The following is a 15,761-nucleotide window of genomic DNA, read 5'->3' as shown; positions in this document are numbered from 1 at the left end:
AATCGCAGGTTTGCGGTGACCCTGCGTCAAGCAGGTCAGTCGGAGCCGTTTTTGCAGCACCATTTGCTCAATGCCTGTCTGTCTGTCACATTTTGGTAATCCTCTCAGTGTTTAGAACGTTTTCATCGTTACTACACTTGCTATGGTGACTGTGGTCAGTGATCTTTCGTGTTCCTACTACAGCTCTTGCATTTTTTAGCAATGAAGTATTTTTAAATTAAGTTCTGTACTTTTTTTTTTTTTCAGGCATAACACTATTAACTGGTTAACTTAAAACGCTCAGTTGTGTCCAACTCTTTGTGACCTCATGGACAGCCTGCCAGGCTCCTCTGTCCATAGAATTCTCTAGGGAAGAATACTGTAGGGGGTTGCCATTTCCTGCTCCAGGGGAATCTTCCCGACCCAAGGATTAAACCCAAGTCTCCTGCACCTCCTGTGTTGACAGGCAGATTCTTTACCACTGTACCTCCTGGGGGCAATAACACTCTTACACACACATGGTAATGTAGTATAGCGCTATTGCACAATCAATAGACTCTATTATTGTGTAAACATGACTTTTAGAGACCCTGGGACCAACACATCTGTGTGACTCGCTCGCTGTGACGTTACTGTGATGTTTGCTTTATGGAAAGGTCTGGAGCTGGATCCACACCATTCCTAACATCCACCACCTGCCCCTGAGTAAGACCCAGCTCAGAATAAACAGGCTGTGTTTTGTCCCATGGATTTCAGCTCTTCTTGGGCCCAACAGGTACCCAGTTTGAGAGGCTTCACTTCAAGTGCCAACCCCAAATAAAAGGTGCCCCGAGCAGACAGGCCGTGGTAGGGGGTGACAACACAGAAGTCAGACGACGGACTTCTGTGCTGCCGAGGGCTTCCAGAACCGTTCCTGACGCCCCAGGGAGGGCTTGGGGGTTGCATCATAGACTCTGGGGTCAGGACACCCTGATCCACATTTCTTGGCCACAGTCTAGCAAGCTGGGTGGCCTTAAGCAGGTGGCTTTTCTGCTCTGAGCCTCAGGCTCCTCATCTGCAGAATGGACTCGCCTCTGGGACTTGTGAGGGGATTGAATGGGCTGAGTGGATGCTCAGGGCTCTGGGTCTGGCTCGCAGTCAGCCCTCTGAGTGGACAGCTGTGGGTTGGAAACCAGCTGCGGCTCCCGTAATCATCTACCCGGGTGTTTGGACTTCTGGGTCCATTGATGAGCATGTGGCCCGAGTTGCCCGTGGCAGGGGTTCAGGCTTTGTGCAGAGTCCATCTTCCACAGGAGTTGCTGAGTGATGGGGACATGAGCCTTCTTTGCCGCACTGTGGGGAGTGGAGCCCGAGGGGCCCAGAATCAGACAGAGACAAAACTTAAACGGATGGCCTCGCTGGAGTCCCTGGATTCAGCCACACCCGAAGCTGTACTGAATAAAACCATTTGTCCTTCCAGGGCTTTACTACTTACAAAGCAACTAAATATTCATCTTTCCCTTTTACTGATAGCAGCCCTGCTGAAGGCTGGGCCAGGCTATCCTGACTGCAGGACCACTGGGTCGCTGAGGTCTCAGAGGCAAAGGTAGCAGAACAGAGCCCAGATGAGAGTCCAGGCCTGTGTCCCAGAAGCCCCGTGGCTGGGCGAGCTGTGCCTGCCTGTTGGGCTGCCGTGAGAATGACCACTCAGGGCTTCCTGAGCTGCCCCGGTGCCTGGCCAGAGCCAGGGAGGCCTGGCTGCCAAACAGCAGCCAGAAGCCCTCCGAGGCCTGCCCCCCCACCCCGCTCCACCCCAGGCCTCGGTTTCCATGTGTTTACCAAGCCAGCCTGAGAAGCCCCTGTGGCCAGTGACCTCAGGGCTTGGCGCAGACCTCCTGGCGCGCTGCCTGTCCGCAGCAGACCCTGAATCCACCCACTTCCTTCCCAGGTCGCCCGGCCCGGCCGGGGCTGCACCACGACCACCCGTCAGAGCCCCCTCCCTCCCGGGCCCGGGGTGGGCACCCTTCCTCCAGCCGCCCCTGTGCCCACTTCCTTCCTCCGCCCAGGCCGGACGGCTGGGCGAGATGGGGATGCCGGCTCCACTCAGGAAGCGCCTGAGTCCTGCGTTTTCCCGCACGCGGAGCCATGCCCGCTGCCTCCATCCCGGGGCGAGCAGGTGTTTCCGCACCTAGGCGCTCAGGGGAGCCTCACAGCGGGAATCGGAGGCCACCGGAGGCCCCACAGCAAGGCCCCAGTTTGTGCTGACTCTTAGGAGACGTTCCCGTCACCGCGGCAGGTGCTGGGCTTCGGTGTGTCCCCCCAGAAACCAGTCAGGCCGGCCTGGCCCTCACTGGGCGAGTCTCATGCCGTCCTGAGACTGTGAGGGCCTGGTGTCCGGGAGGGAGCCCCGGAGCTGGGCTGCCCCCAGGCTCCGCGGGTCCTCATTCTTCCTCAGGTGGGTCCAGCTCTCCTGCATCGACCTTCCCGTCTGTAAAACGGGGCCGACAACCCCCCCCAGAGAGAGGTGCAGTGAGACATGCGGGGGACAGGGGCAAGGGGTGGCCAGAGGTCAGGCGTGATGCTAAAGCGGAGCAGACGCAGGTCACAGTAGGAGGTGACACGGCTGATGCCAGACCATGCAGGTGGGGCCCCCTCTGGGCCTGGCCTGGGAGGGAGCCCGGCTCCAGGGCAGGAACCTCGTCTGGCACCTGGGTCTTCAGCCCGCTGTCCAGAGGGACGGTGCCATGCACTGGGGTCTGCAGCCCACTGTCCGCAGGGAGGGTGCCTGGCACTGGGGTCTTCCACCCGCTGTCCACAGGGGCTCTTTTGGACCCTGGCCTGGCCGCACTCCAGGGTCCATCCCCTCCCCAGCCTGAGAAGAGAAGGCCTGGCTTCAAGGCCTCATCCTGGCTGTTCTCACCAGCTTTGTGACCCCAGTGAGTCGCCTCACCTCTCTCCTCTGGAAAACAGGACTATTTCTTCCTACGCTATTCACCCCGTGGGATGGGCCAAGGATTAGAAAGCTGACACAGGGTGAAAAATGCCCCCTTCCTGCCCAGCGCTGCAGGGTGCGCCTTGGGAGGCTCAGCCCACAGGCCTGCTAGCATGTGACCCACACGAAGGAAGGCTGACACGTCATGGTGTGTCTGCGCTCTGGCACGGAACGCTTCCCCACGGCACGGTGGTCTCTGCAAGACCACTGCCACCCAGCATTATCCCTCAGGCTGGGCTCTTCCTGGAGTAGAAAGATGGGGGGTCACCGCGCTGAGGCTCTGAGCTCCTAGGTTGGAGTCACACTGGGCTGGGCTACCCTAACCCTCCCTGTGTGCACCGAGTTGAGCGCTGAGTGACCCCAGAGCTTGGTTTTGGCTTCCCAGGGTCATAGCCTCGGAGGCCATGGGTAGCCAGACAGCCCGCCCCAGCTCCGGGGCCCCAAGCCCACAGCAAGGCCCTGCTCAGCTGCACGGGCCGGGGACAGCGCGGCCTGGCGTCCGTCCCAGCTGTGGGGTGTCAACCCTCGGGCCAGCCCATCTGCCCGGACCTGCCAGCCTGGGCCGAAAATGGAATTGGACGGTCCTTTCGGGAAGCAGCCCCAGAGGAGAGGAGCCAGGTCAAGGCCAGACTCTGGGGTGCAGTAAACAGGAAAATCCAGGGGGCTGGAGGCCCAGCGGGAAGGGAAAGGGCTGGGTCATAGGGCTTCACAGAATGTTTGAAATGGGCAGGAAGTGATGACTTCTTGGTGTCTACACCCCCGTCCCCGTCTCCAGCTGCCGAGTCAGCTTGGAGGCCACCAGGGTCCCTCGTGGGAATTATAGGGAGTCCGCAGCGTGGGCCGAGGTTGGTGCCCGCCCGACGCCCCAGATGAAGCCCAGGCCCCCCTCTCGGCCCCTGGGGACGTGCTGGGGAGTGGCCGGTTCCCGGGCAGCCTGGCCCCAGGGGTCAGCTCAGCACGGGGTCCCGTCTCCTTGCCAGACAGAGTCCCAGATTTATTCTGACGTCTGTGTGTAGCAACAGGAATAAAGTGTTCATATTTTTGACCCAGTGATTCTGCTTCTGGGAATTTAACCTGAAGAATAATGTGAAACCCAGAAAACCGGCCGCCCGGAGACTCCGCTGGCTGTGTTATTTATAAGCGGGAGAACCCGGAAGCCGCCCAGATGTGCGTGGAGGTCGGCTGAGAAACCCTCCGCGTCTGTCTAATTGAATGATGTGCAGTTGTTAGAAGTCAGGCCTGTGGAAAGTTCCAACAACGTGGGAACGTTCCTATGCGATGGGAGGAGGAGGTGGCGGCAGACGGCGTCTCTGGGCTGCGGGGATGAAGCCTTGAGCGCCCGGCGTTTCGGGTGCCCCGGCATCCGCCCTGGTTCCAGGTGGTAGGAAACAGTGGTTTGGGCTCCTGCCATGTTCTGCTCTGCTTTGTGGGCCGTGCAGGGGGCGGCGGGGACCTTCTCACAAAACCCCGGACTTGGAGAGCCCCCCCACCCCGGGGCCCCCAGGGGCTGGGACTCCAGGCTCTGTCTCCAGCTCGGCAGCTGCAGGGGTGGGAGGCTCTCTGGAGGGGAGTCCGGAGGAAGGGCGCCCATGCTGTGGGCTGGGGTGAGGCCTGTTCTCACAGCTGGGACCTGGCCTTGAACACTGGAGGTGGGGGGGTCTCTGACACCTAGGCCACGAGGATGTGTGGAGTGAGGGGTCCTCTCCCAGGGAGACTGGCTGGGGGTCGACACCGTCGAACCCTCTACCAGCCGCCCCTACCCCCGCTCCTGGAGCCTGCTGGGGTCTTAAAGAGAACGTGGACTGCGGTCGGTGTCCCTGCCCCGCGAAGGGCCTGGGATCGGGGTGTGGGGAAGGGCCTGGGCCCCTCAGATGTCTGGGAGAGCGTGAGCTCCAGACCCGGGTGTTGGTCCAAACACTCTGACCCAGGGCACAGAGTGTGCAAACGAATGGAGGAGGTGGGTGAGTGGTCAGGTGTCCGACCGGGGAAGGGTGCCATCCCACCCAGGCCACACGCTGACCCTGGGGTGAGACGCAGGCCTCCTTAAAGGACGGCGGGGAAAACAAGGACCTGACCCTTGAGGGCTAGTGGGTCCCAGGGAGCAGAGGAACCTGTGGCCCACATGCCAGGCAGCAGGCCCGAGAGGGCAGCCACCTGCGCCCACCTGCGGCTGCTCTCCTCCTAACCTGCTGTCCAGGTTTCTGCAGCCGTAGTAGTCTCCGCGGCAGGGCCTGGGGCAACCAGGGTTAGGTTGGGACTCTGGCCAGGGAGCCCATGGACGGCAGTAGCCCGCGTTCATCCCAGTGGACACCACTGTTTCTTTCTCTAATGGGTTATCTGACCATCCGGTGAGGAAGGCCGTGCAAAAGTGGGGAACCTGAGTCACGTGGGGGGAGAGAGGCAAGGCAGGATGGGATCTGATGACCCCGGCAGCGGCTACAACATTTCTCCACGGTTCCCAGAACACCCTGGAGTCTGATGCAGGATTTTGAGCTTTCGGTTTTCCTGGGGAGAGGGCCTGAGCCTTCACCAGGCTCCCCAGGACCCCAGGGGCCACGCAGAGAGGTAGAGGGAAGCCTCCCACCATCTGCCGCCATCGGGCTGGCACTGGGCCACGCACATTTCCCCAGAGCACTCCCTACTCTTTCTGCTTAAGACCTAATTTCAGAGGTGACCCAGGAGCCCAACAGGGAGGTGAGTGGGCTGGGAAAGGCCACGCGCGGACAGTGAGCGGCGCCCCGCTGCCCCGCACGGCAGCCTTCTCACCGTCAAGCATCTCAAGGCTCACACAAGATGCGGATCGCTTCCAGGCTGAGTGGGAGCGCTGCTCTTCTCTGCCAGGAGCCGGGCCGGGCCGGGCCCAGGCTGGCTTCCCGTGGGTGCCTGCTGCTCCTTCCTCCCCTCCACGCCCCAGATGGGGAGCCAGCCCAGGGCTGAGCGGGGAAGCCCCGGTCTGACTTCAGACCCTCCACCCAACCCCTCCTGGCCTTTGCCCTCAGCCCTCCTGCCGAGCTCCCCCACCCCGACTTCGTGCCCCTCCCTAAAAGCGCAGCCCAGGGCCTGGTCTTTGGGAGCGATGTCAGCCCGCCTAACCTCCCCCAGGCCTCATCTTCTCACCGGGAAATCGGGGCAGCGCTGCCTTCTTCACGGGCTTCAAGGTGACAGGGGCGGCTGCCACGTGGCCTCCTAGGGACCTCGCGGGGACAGGCTGAGTGCTGCCCTTGGCACGAATGAATGAAGGAAAGAGGGAAGGAAGGGACTGGAGTCCTGACACGTGCTCGGGGCCCTGTGCTCAGTGAAGAAGGGGAGACAGGGAGGCAGGTGCCACAGGCTCCCGTTGATACAAAGAGCCTGCAGGCAGTAAATCCTGCAGGTAGACCGACTCGGCCCGGACGGGGCGGGCGCGGGGTACGAGTGATGCCCGTCGGGCGGGGTCTCCTCCAGGGGCGACAAGGAGGTTCTGGGACTAGATCCTGGTGTCGCTTGCTCACAGCAGAGAATGCGTGAAATGCCACTGAATGGTTCAGTTTAAAGTGGCTCCTTGTATGTTGGGAACCTCCCTGTGGCTCAGACGGTAAAGAAATCTGCCTGCAATGCGGAAGACCCAGGTTCTATCCTTGGGTCAAGAAGATGCCCTGGAGAAGCGAATGGCTACCCACTCCGGTATTCTTGCCTGGAGAATCCCATGGACAGAGGAGCTGGTGGGCTATAGTCAATGGGGTCGCAAGGAGGGGGACAGGACTGAGTGACTAAGACACACACTTCTGTTATGTTATGTGAGTTTCAGCTCCACTGCAGAAGCCTGAAGCGTGGACAGGTAGGGGTGCTCCCTCCAGGTAGCTGACTCCTACTGGCACGACGCCAGTCCCAAGGGTAAGGGCTGGCACTGTGCCCCCAGGCGAGGAAGGCCCTGTCCTTCCCAGCCGTTCCCCCCTCACCCCAAGCCAGGCCTCCCCTTCAGCCAGAACCAGGGCCCTGCGCCAGGGACCAGAGCTGAGCTGGACCCGCTGGCTGGCAGGCCCGTCTGGCACTTGGACCCTGAGATGCGGGGACAGGCCCCCAGCACCACTTCCCAGGGTGGGGGGCGGTGAGATGCCCTCTCTCTGCCCTGAAGCCGGGCGCCCCAGTCCCTCACTGGAGACCCCGGAAGACCTGAGGCTGGGAGCCAGCTCAGCTCCTTGCAACGCCTTGAGGCTCTTCCGATGCCACTTCTCTGGTTTGCAGGTGGACAAGATCCTTGTTTCCAGCCGTCAGCCCAGCCTTCCGGCCCCGACCCCTAGGTTTGACCCACACCATGAGATGTCCTGAGAATGCCCAGACCTGGCCTGGCGGTTGGGGCCCCCGTCTCCATTCCTGGCTTCGTGGTGCCCCTCTTCTCTGTCTGCTGTCCTCCCCCAGAGGCTCCTGAGCCCACCCTGCCCAGCACTCCCTCCCCACCCGCCTCTGTGTCCCTGGCAAGCCCCTGCCACTCCCAGAGCCTGTTCTTCATCTTCACATTGGGAATGTGGCCCTCCCAGCACTGGGGACCTCGGCCCACCTGCCTCTGGTCACGTTCCCACTCCCAGTGCTGCCTCCACCAGGGAGCTCTCCTGGCTTGTCCCAATGCCGACAGGAATCCCCTCGGCCAGCTCCGTGGAGCCAGTCGGAATTCTCACTCAGCCCTGGCTGGTGACGTCAGCGGCCATCCCCATTTGACAGATGGGCTGCTGAGGCTACGAACAGGGAGCCACTGGCCATAAACCACACAGCTGACATGGAGCAGGGTAGGGTCGAGTCCCCTCGGAGCAGGTGAGAGTATCTGACCCACGCTGTCTAGTTCCCAGGGGCTCCAGGGGGCAGCAGGGGACGGAGGGGGCCACCCTCCTGCAAGCTCGGGCCTCCCAGGGAGCCTGGCCCCAACTGGCCTTCTGTCTGTCAGTGTCCCCTTGCAGGGCTGTGGATGCCAGCTCAGGGCTGGTTAGGGCCCTGCCACCCCCAGGCTGTCCATGGCTTCCACTGACCACCTGCTCCCAGGATGGCACGTCCCTGGGCCGGGGCAGACAGGGGACAGACCACCGCACCCTACGCCTCCTGGCTGCCCCTTGGCCTCATTTGCCCCCATCCCCAGTGACCCACCTGCTCCGTGCCAACCTCCCCAATCCCCAACGTCACGGACAGCCCTCCCTGCGCCTGGCCACACCCCAGGCCTGTTCCCACCTCTTAACCTCTGCCCTCTGCTCTCTCCCCCAGGTACACCCCCCAGAAAGCACACCCCCGGACCTGTCTCTGGGAACAGTGCCAATAAGACTGGCCGCACGTTCTGGGGTGCTGACTCCGGCGTCCTCGCTGATGTAGTAACCCACTCACCTCCCGCTCCCTGGGAGGCAGGCCCCATCCCTAACCACCTCCCCTACTTCACAGACAGTGGGCAGGGGCCACTTCCGAACTTCCGGCTGTCACTCCAGATCTGCAGGGGGGACCCCACCAAGGCATCCATGACCCCACACGGCTCACAGAAGCCCCTCACGCTCCTGCGTGGCCCACAGCCTGTCAGACAGGGGCCTCTCCCATCTCACAGACTTAGCAGATTTCCTTTCTTCCGCCTGCCCCTGCTTCTGCCACATCTCTCCTTCCCACCTTGGGCTGAGAGCAGATGCCCTCTCAGGGCAGGGATGTCCTGTCCCCTTTTACTGCTGAGATCACTGAGGTTAACAAGGAGACTGCAGGGTTGCTGGTGGTTGTGGCCGCCCAGGTGAATGGGGTTCCCTGGTGATGTGCAGTGCACAACCTGAACCACTGTGCTTGGTAAGCCCGTGGTCACTCCCACCTGGTGCCCATACCTGGCCAGTCTCATCCTTGTCCACCCTGTGCCTGCCACGTGTGAGTGACAGAAGGACTCAGAAGCTGGGTGAGGATGTGGCTGGCTGGCCAAGAGCTGGAGACTGTGGGCTCTCGGCGCTCAAGCAGCATTCCTGGGATGCCTGTGCCCCATTCAGCAGCCAAGGCACTTGCTATGCAAACACTCAGGGCCCCACACACAATGGTTCCCACCAGCCTGGCTGCCCAGCCAGACCCCGCCTCCACCTCCTCTCCACCCCATTGTCCTGCCCTCTGGAGAGGGGCAGTGTGGGGGGCACTGGCGGGGGGGACCCAGGCCTGGTCCCTTTCTCCAGGGCAGGAAGGGGCTTCTGGGGTGGCTGGGAATGCCCCGGAGGATGAATGCCCATGCAAATGAGATGCTGATGAACCTGGACCGGGCCTCCCCAGAAAGCAGTCCTGGGAGCTGCCCCCTCAGCAGCCCGCAGGGAGGGGGTCCCCCACCCCGGCCCTCCCCCTTCTGTGGGCCGAGCCTCCAGCCCCTCCACAGAGACTTTCTTGGGTGGAGAGGGCAGCTCACTGGGCCTCCCGCCTGGGCCTTACGCATTCTCTTTCCTCTGTTTGGAATCCCAGCCTGGTAGGTGCCCCTCCTCAGGGCCTGACTGTCCACAGCGCGACCCTGGCCCCGAGGGATCGTCAGTGCCCCCCCTCCCCGCTCCCCGCCGCAATGGCGCTGTGTCACCGCTGTTGAGGTCTGAGTCCAGAGGGAAGAGCCTGCCTGGTCAGGACTGAGTTCTGCACACAGCAGCCTGTTTGATGAATGAATAAGTGACCTCTCCAGCCTCCCACACCTCGCGCCACACCCCCAGAGTCCCGACCCAGATCCTCTGGCAGCACCCCAGCCGCTCCTTCACTCGCATTCGCCTGGTCCTGAAACCAGCAAGGATCCGAAGAGTGTGCCGAGGAAAGCTTTCCGCACACACCCCGGCTCTCACGCGGGCTGTCCTGAGAGCCGGCGGGTGCCGGGTCCTGTGGGTCCTTCCCAGACCAGGCTCCGCAGTCACGTCTAGTGCACACGTCTCTGCCAGCCCCCCTGTTCCCCGACACAATCAGAAACCCATCCCACAGTCCGCTGGGCTCCTTTCTATCTCATACGGCCTGCAGACACGGCCCTGTATCAAAACTGGAAGGCCTTCTTGCCTACTCTTTGCCTTCCCATGTGGCCTATATTATACATCCCACTAATGGGCATTGATGGAGAAGGAAATGGCAACCCACTCCAGTGCTCTTGCCTGGAGAATCCCAGGGATGGGGGAGCCTGGTGGGCTGCCGTCTATGGGGTCGCACAGAGTCGGACACGACTGAAGTGACTTAGCAGCGGCAGCAGCAGCAATGGGCATTGAAGGTGTTTTCTGGCTGCCTCAGAACCGTGCTGCCGTGACCTGGTACCCAAGGTGACTCTGGGCAGGATGCCTTCCCAGAGGTGGGACCACTGCGTCGCAGGATGTGAGTTTGTAATTCTGAGGCATTTTGCCAAACGCCTGCCAGGTGAGTCTGTAACCATTTCTAATAATTTACAGTAATATGTGCGAGTCCCTGTATTCTCTCAGCAGTGCCAACAGTGTGTAATCGGAGTCTCTGCCAGTCCGATAGGTGTATATGCCATCAGTGCAGCCGTCATCTGCATTTCTCTCACCAGGAGTGAGGCTGAGTGTCTTTCATCTCTTCAGGAGCCATTTGCTTTTTCCTTTCATGAAAAAGGAAGGGTATTGAGACTCCTGTCCATACCCTTTGCCTTTTCATTTTTTTCCCCTACTATATTGTGACCCTGTTATTGATTTGCTGGAGTTCTTTACATATGCTAGAAACGAGCTCTTTGTTTGATATAATTTGCAAATATTTTCCCCAAGTTGCTTTGTGTGGCTTTTGCTATGCAGAAATTTTGTTTCATGTGTTTGAAATGATCAAAATACTTCTTTGTGTGTATTTGGGTGTTTTTGTATTTTGTATCCTGCTTAGAAAGTTCTCATCTCAAGTTTATAAAGAAATTTCTACTATTTCTCTTTAAGACTTTTGTGATTTCAGTTTTCACCTTTGAAATCTCTGACCCATTTGGAATTTATTTTAGTATGAGGTGTGAGATATACCTCCAACCTTACTCTCTTTATTCTTTCCAGATGGCTTCCCAGGTATGGGTGGGTCTCGAATGAGCCATCTTTTCTCACTGATTTGAAATTTTGTGTTTGTCACATGCTGGATTCTCTTACATGTTTGCAACCGTTTGAGGTTCTATTGTGTCCCTTTAATCTACCTGTTTATTCTTGCACTAGCATCCCGCTGTTTTAACTCTTCTCGCTTTTAACGGTTTTGATGCTTGTGGGGGCCAGTTTCCTCGTCTTACACCGGCAGAGAATGCAGGCACCGTAACCTTCACCTTTCCTCCTTTGTGACCTGGTTTTATTTGAGGCAGCAAAGCGCTGAGAACCTGCATCTCCCAGCTGCAACGCAGAGAAGTGTGGCTACAGGACTCGGTTCTAGACAGGGGGCTAACGGGGGTTCTAGAGGGGGAAGTAGAACTGAGGTTTGGTGCTTCCAAGGACTTTCTCTGGAAAGGAAATCTTCTCCTTCCTTCCTCTTCCCAGATGCCTGGAATATGACGTGATGACCAGAATCCAGCAGCCATCTCGCACCACTAGACACACTTGGAAAGGAAATCACACAACAGAAGAGTGAGGTAGAGAGATGGAAGGATCCTGTGTCTTGAATACCATGGAGCCACCACAGCTAGGCAGCCCTGTGCTGCCTGCCTCACTAGCGGCTCCTCTCATAGTAGAGAGAAATATACACTCATCAGAATAAGCCTCTGAGTATGGGTTTCTGTTATAGCAACCAAACCTAATTCTTACGGAAATATGCTTCTTCTTCAGAATTTTCTTGGCTGTTTTTGCTTGTTTAGTTTTCTACATGAAACTTAGAATAAGGTTGTTTAATTGAAAAACGTGTCTTATTTAGCTTTTCAGAAAGTGAAACATCAATATATTTATGGATTTGTTAAGAAGAATTGATTTCTTTATGGTATTATCCTTATATTTTAAGTTAGATCTTTACATATGTTTAAATATTGCTTTATGTCCTTCAGTAGCATTTTAAATCTTTCTTAATGTGAATTTGGAATATCATATTGATCTCCAAATATTTTATAATTTTATAGCAATCCTATACATGCAGAGTACATCATGAGAAACGCTGGGCTGGATGAAGCACAAGCTGGAATCAAGATTGCCGGGAGAAATATCAATAACCTCAGATATGCAGATGACACCATCATTATGGCAGAAAGTGAAAAAGAACTAAAGAGCCTCTTGATCAAAGTGAAAGAGGAGAGTGAAAAAGTTGACTTAAAGCTCAACATTCAGAAAACTAAGGTCATGGCATCTGGTCCCGTCACTTCATGGCAAATAGATGGGAAAACAGTGGAAACAGTGGCTGACTTTATTTTGGGGGGCTCCAGAATCACTGCAGATGGTGCTTGCAGCCATGAAATTAAAAGACACTTACTCCTTGGAAGGAAAGTTATGACCAACCTAGACAGCATATTAAAAAGCAGAGACATTGCTTTGCCAACAAAGGTCCACCTCGCCAAGGCTATGGTTTTCCCAGTGGTCATGTATGGATGTGAGAGTTGGACTATAAAGAAAGCTGAGCACCAAAGAATTGATGCTTTTGAACTGTGGTGTTGGAGAAGACTCTTGAGAGTCCCTTGGACTGCAAGGAGATCCACCCAGTCCATCCTAAAGGAGATCAATCCTGGGTGTTCATTGGAAGGACTGATGTCGAAGCTGGAACTCCGATACTTTGGCCACCTGATGTGAAGAGCTGACTTATTTGAAAAGACCCTGATGCTGGGAAAGATTGAAGGCAGGAGGAGAAGGGGACGACAGAGGATGAGATGGTTGGATGGCATCACTGACTCAATGGACATGGGTTTGAGTAAGCTCTGGGAATTGGTGATTGACTGGGAGGCCTGGCGTGCTGCAGTCCGTGGGGTTGCAAAGAGTTGGACACGACTGAGTGACTGAACTGAACTGATAGTCTTTCATATATCGCCCAATGGGTTAATATTTGTACATGAAAGATATTGAGATTCCTGTATTTATTTTGCTCCCAGACACCATAAGGAATTCTTTAATTGTTTGGAAGACTTCAGTTTTTCAGATACTCAATAGAGTTGTCTGCAAATGGTGATACATTTATCTCTTTTTCCTATAGTCATAACTTTCTTTCTTTCTCTTGTCTAATTTCACTAGCCAGTACCTCTAGAACAATGTTAGATATTGGTGGATCACATTGTCCAATTTTGACTTTTTATACATGTGTTTTTAAAGTTTTCACATTAAGCAAGGTGTTGACAAATATTTTATCAAGTTAAGAAAATATTTACCCAGTCCTATTTTACTGAAAGTGTTAGTTGTTTAGTCGCATCCAACTCTCTGCGACCCTAAAGGCTGTAACCCACCATGCTCCTCTGTCCATGGAATTCTCCAGGCAAGAATACCAGAGTGGGCTGCCATTCCCTTCTCCAGGGGATCTTCCTGACCCAGGGATCAAACCTGGGTCTCCTGCATTGCAGGTGGATTCTTTACCATCTGAGCCACCAGGGAAGCTTGTTTTATTATGATTTTTTTAAAATCCAGAATATTGTTGCCTTTCGTCAAAGGCCTTTTTGGATCTCAGTGTAGATGAATAGCTCTTTTCTTTCAAGCTATTAAAAGGTGAGGTGTAATCATATAATTCAGAGCGCAAAAAGTACACAGATGGTGTACTCAGATGAGGTAATTTGAAGAGACTTTGTAAAAGGACTATTTATAGAGGTGGGGGCAGGGATTGGGGAAATAGCAAGGGGTCCCACAGCCCGAGGGCCATGTGCACTCCAGTCCTTAGGGCTGGGACAGGTGAGCACAGGGACGTGGAGAGAGACGCTCAGCTGAGGAATGAGGCCCGGCAAAAAAGGGAGGCAGCGAGGTGGAGACTCCTCCCACTGCCGTCCCTGCCCAGCCTCACCTGCGGTCTCAGAGGGCAAGTCCATGGAGGGTGAAGATGAGGGGGCAGAGGTGCGGGCCGGAATCCTGGCTCCCAGGGTCCAGTTAGGGGTGGAGAAGGGGGCTTCATCTTTTCAGGACTGCTAGGTTCTGCCAGTTGATGCTTGCCTAGGAGTTTTGCACTGATTTTCAAAAGTGAAATTTGTCTACAGTTTTAATGTATTTAGCTGGGAGGGATTGGGGGCAGGAGGAGAAGGAGACGACAGAGGATGAGATGGCTGGATGGCATCACCGACTTGATGGACATGAGTTTGAGTAAACTCCGGGAGTTGGTGATGGACGGGGAGGCCTAGCATGCTGCGATTCATGGTGTCGCAAAGAGTCGGACACAACTGAGTGAACTGAACTGAACTGAAGTGCAATTTAACAGTTGCATTTGATATTCATATTATACTGTTCCCATAAAATAAAATTAGAAGCTTTTCTTTTCCTTCCTTTTTTCCCCTTCCTTTATGGGCTGAAGCAGTTGAAACCACACTAGAGCAATCTCCTTCCTGACGCTTTGGCAGAATCCCGCTGGTGACCTGTGCTTTGGTGGGAAGAGGGTGGGTCATACGATTGCTTTTCTTCTCTGATCACTGGTATGTTTACATTTTCAATATTTTCTAGTGCAAGTTTTGGTTAAAATTGCCCATTTCATCCCAGATTTTAAAACCCATTTGCATATAGTTGAGCAATGAGGACACTGAGGATCCCTGGGCATTGGTCCCCACATCTCGCTCTTTATTTGGGGTGTTTCCGCCTTCACCCTTTCAGAAAAACCTGGGTAACAAACGTGCTTTGCAGGAGGATGTCAAGATTAGGCTGCTACGCCTCAGCATCTTGCACAAAATCTCGCACCTCGGGCTTCCCTGGCGGCTCAGTGGTAAAGAATCCTGCCTGCCAATGCAGGAGACGCGGGTTCAACCCCGATCCAGGAAGATCCCACGGGCTCCAGGGCAGCCAGGCCTGTGTGCTACAAGTACTGAGTCTGTGCTCCGGAGCCCGGGAGCCACAAGTACTGAGCGCACGCGTCGCGACTACGGAGACCCACGTGCCTGGAGCCCTTGCTCACAATGAGAGAAGGCCCCGCAGTGAGAAGCCCCCTCAGTGAGAAGCCCCGCAGCGCAGCGAAGAGTAGCCCCTGCCCACCACGACCAGGGAAAAGTCCATGCAGCGACCCCCTGCTCCCAGAGGCACTTCACGGATGTTTGCGGGAGACGGACACGCAGAAGGGCGAGACTAAAGCAGAGAAGCTGGGCGAGTCCACCCGAGCGGAGGCCCAGTGACCCTGGGGCCGCGAGGCTGTGGGAAGCCGGGGACTCTGGCGGCATTGGCGATGGGGCCGTGAGGCTCCAAGACCCATAAAACTGTCCCTGGCATTCAGAGACAGCTGGGCCCCGTCAGCACGCACCTAGAGAAATGGTCCCAGACCCCGAGGGGAACCCGCGTGGGAACAGACGGCCTCCGCGAGGGGCTGAGGGGGTCGCAAGGTCGTGATGCGGCGCGGGCAGAGGGGACCCGGTGACCGCGGGGGGGTTCTTCTTCCCTCCGAGTGACCGTGTAGGTGTGTGGTTAGTACCGCGGACCCCGGTGCCAAGCCGGACACCAGGCTTCCGCTGGGCCCCCCACTGACCCAGGGCCACTGAGCCTCAGGGGGCGGCCCGGGGGGCCACAGGGCGCTGCGTCAGGCTCCCGGCCCTTGGGCAGCCCCACCCCCAGGCCGGCAGGCTCTGTCCTTAGTGATGTGGTGAGGATGTTCTCTGAAAAACCACAAGCACCCCCAAGCCCACCGCCCCCGGGGGGCTGAGCCCGCGCTCCCCCAGCTGCAAAGGCCCCGCCCTGTGGGAACCGTTATTTCCCGGAGTTGGGGGGTGGGGGGAGTGGCTAGGTTTTGTACGAAGACCGTTTTCCCAACCAATAAAATAAAGATTCTA

At 56.8% G+C, this 15,761-nt stretch overlaps 1 long non-coding RNA gene across 1 annotated transcript; it reads left to right on the top strand.

Annotated features, from left to right (window-relative positions):
• Nucleotides 1–6,103: 6,103 nt before the first annotated feature.
• On the top strand, nt 6,104–14,218 carry LOC133064336 (uncharacterized). The gene is made up of 4 exons (XR_009694614.1): nt 6,104–6,823; nt 7,175–7,713; nt 8,180–11,480; nt 11,958–14,218. It is a non-coding gene; the product is annotated as an uncharacterized LOC133064336 (long non-coding RNA).
• The last annotated feature ends 1,543 nt before the right edge of the window (nt 14,219–15,761 follow it).

The sequence above is a fragment of the Dama dama genome, chromosome 11 (assembly GCF_033118175.1).
Source record: "Dama dama isolate Ldn47 chromosome 11, ASM3311817v1, whole genome shotgun sequence".
Classification (NCBI taxonomy): Eukaryota; Metazoa; Chordata; class Mammalia; order Artiodactyla; family Cervidae; genus Dama; species Dama dama.
This window is presented reverse-complemented; position numbering and strand designations above follow the sequence as displayed.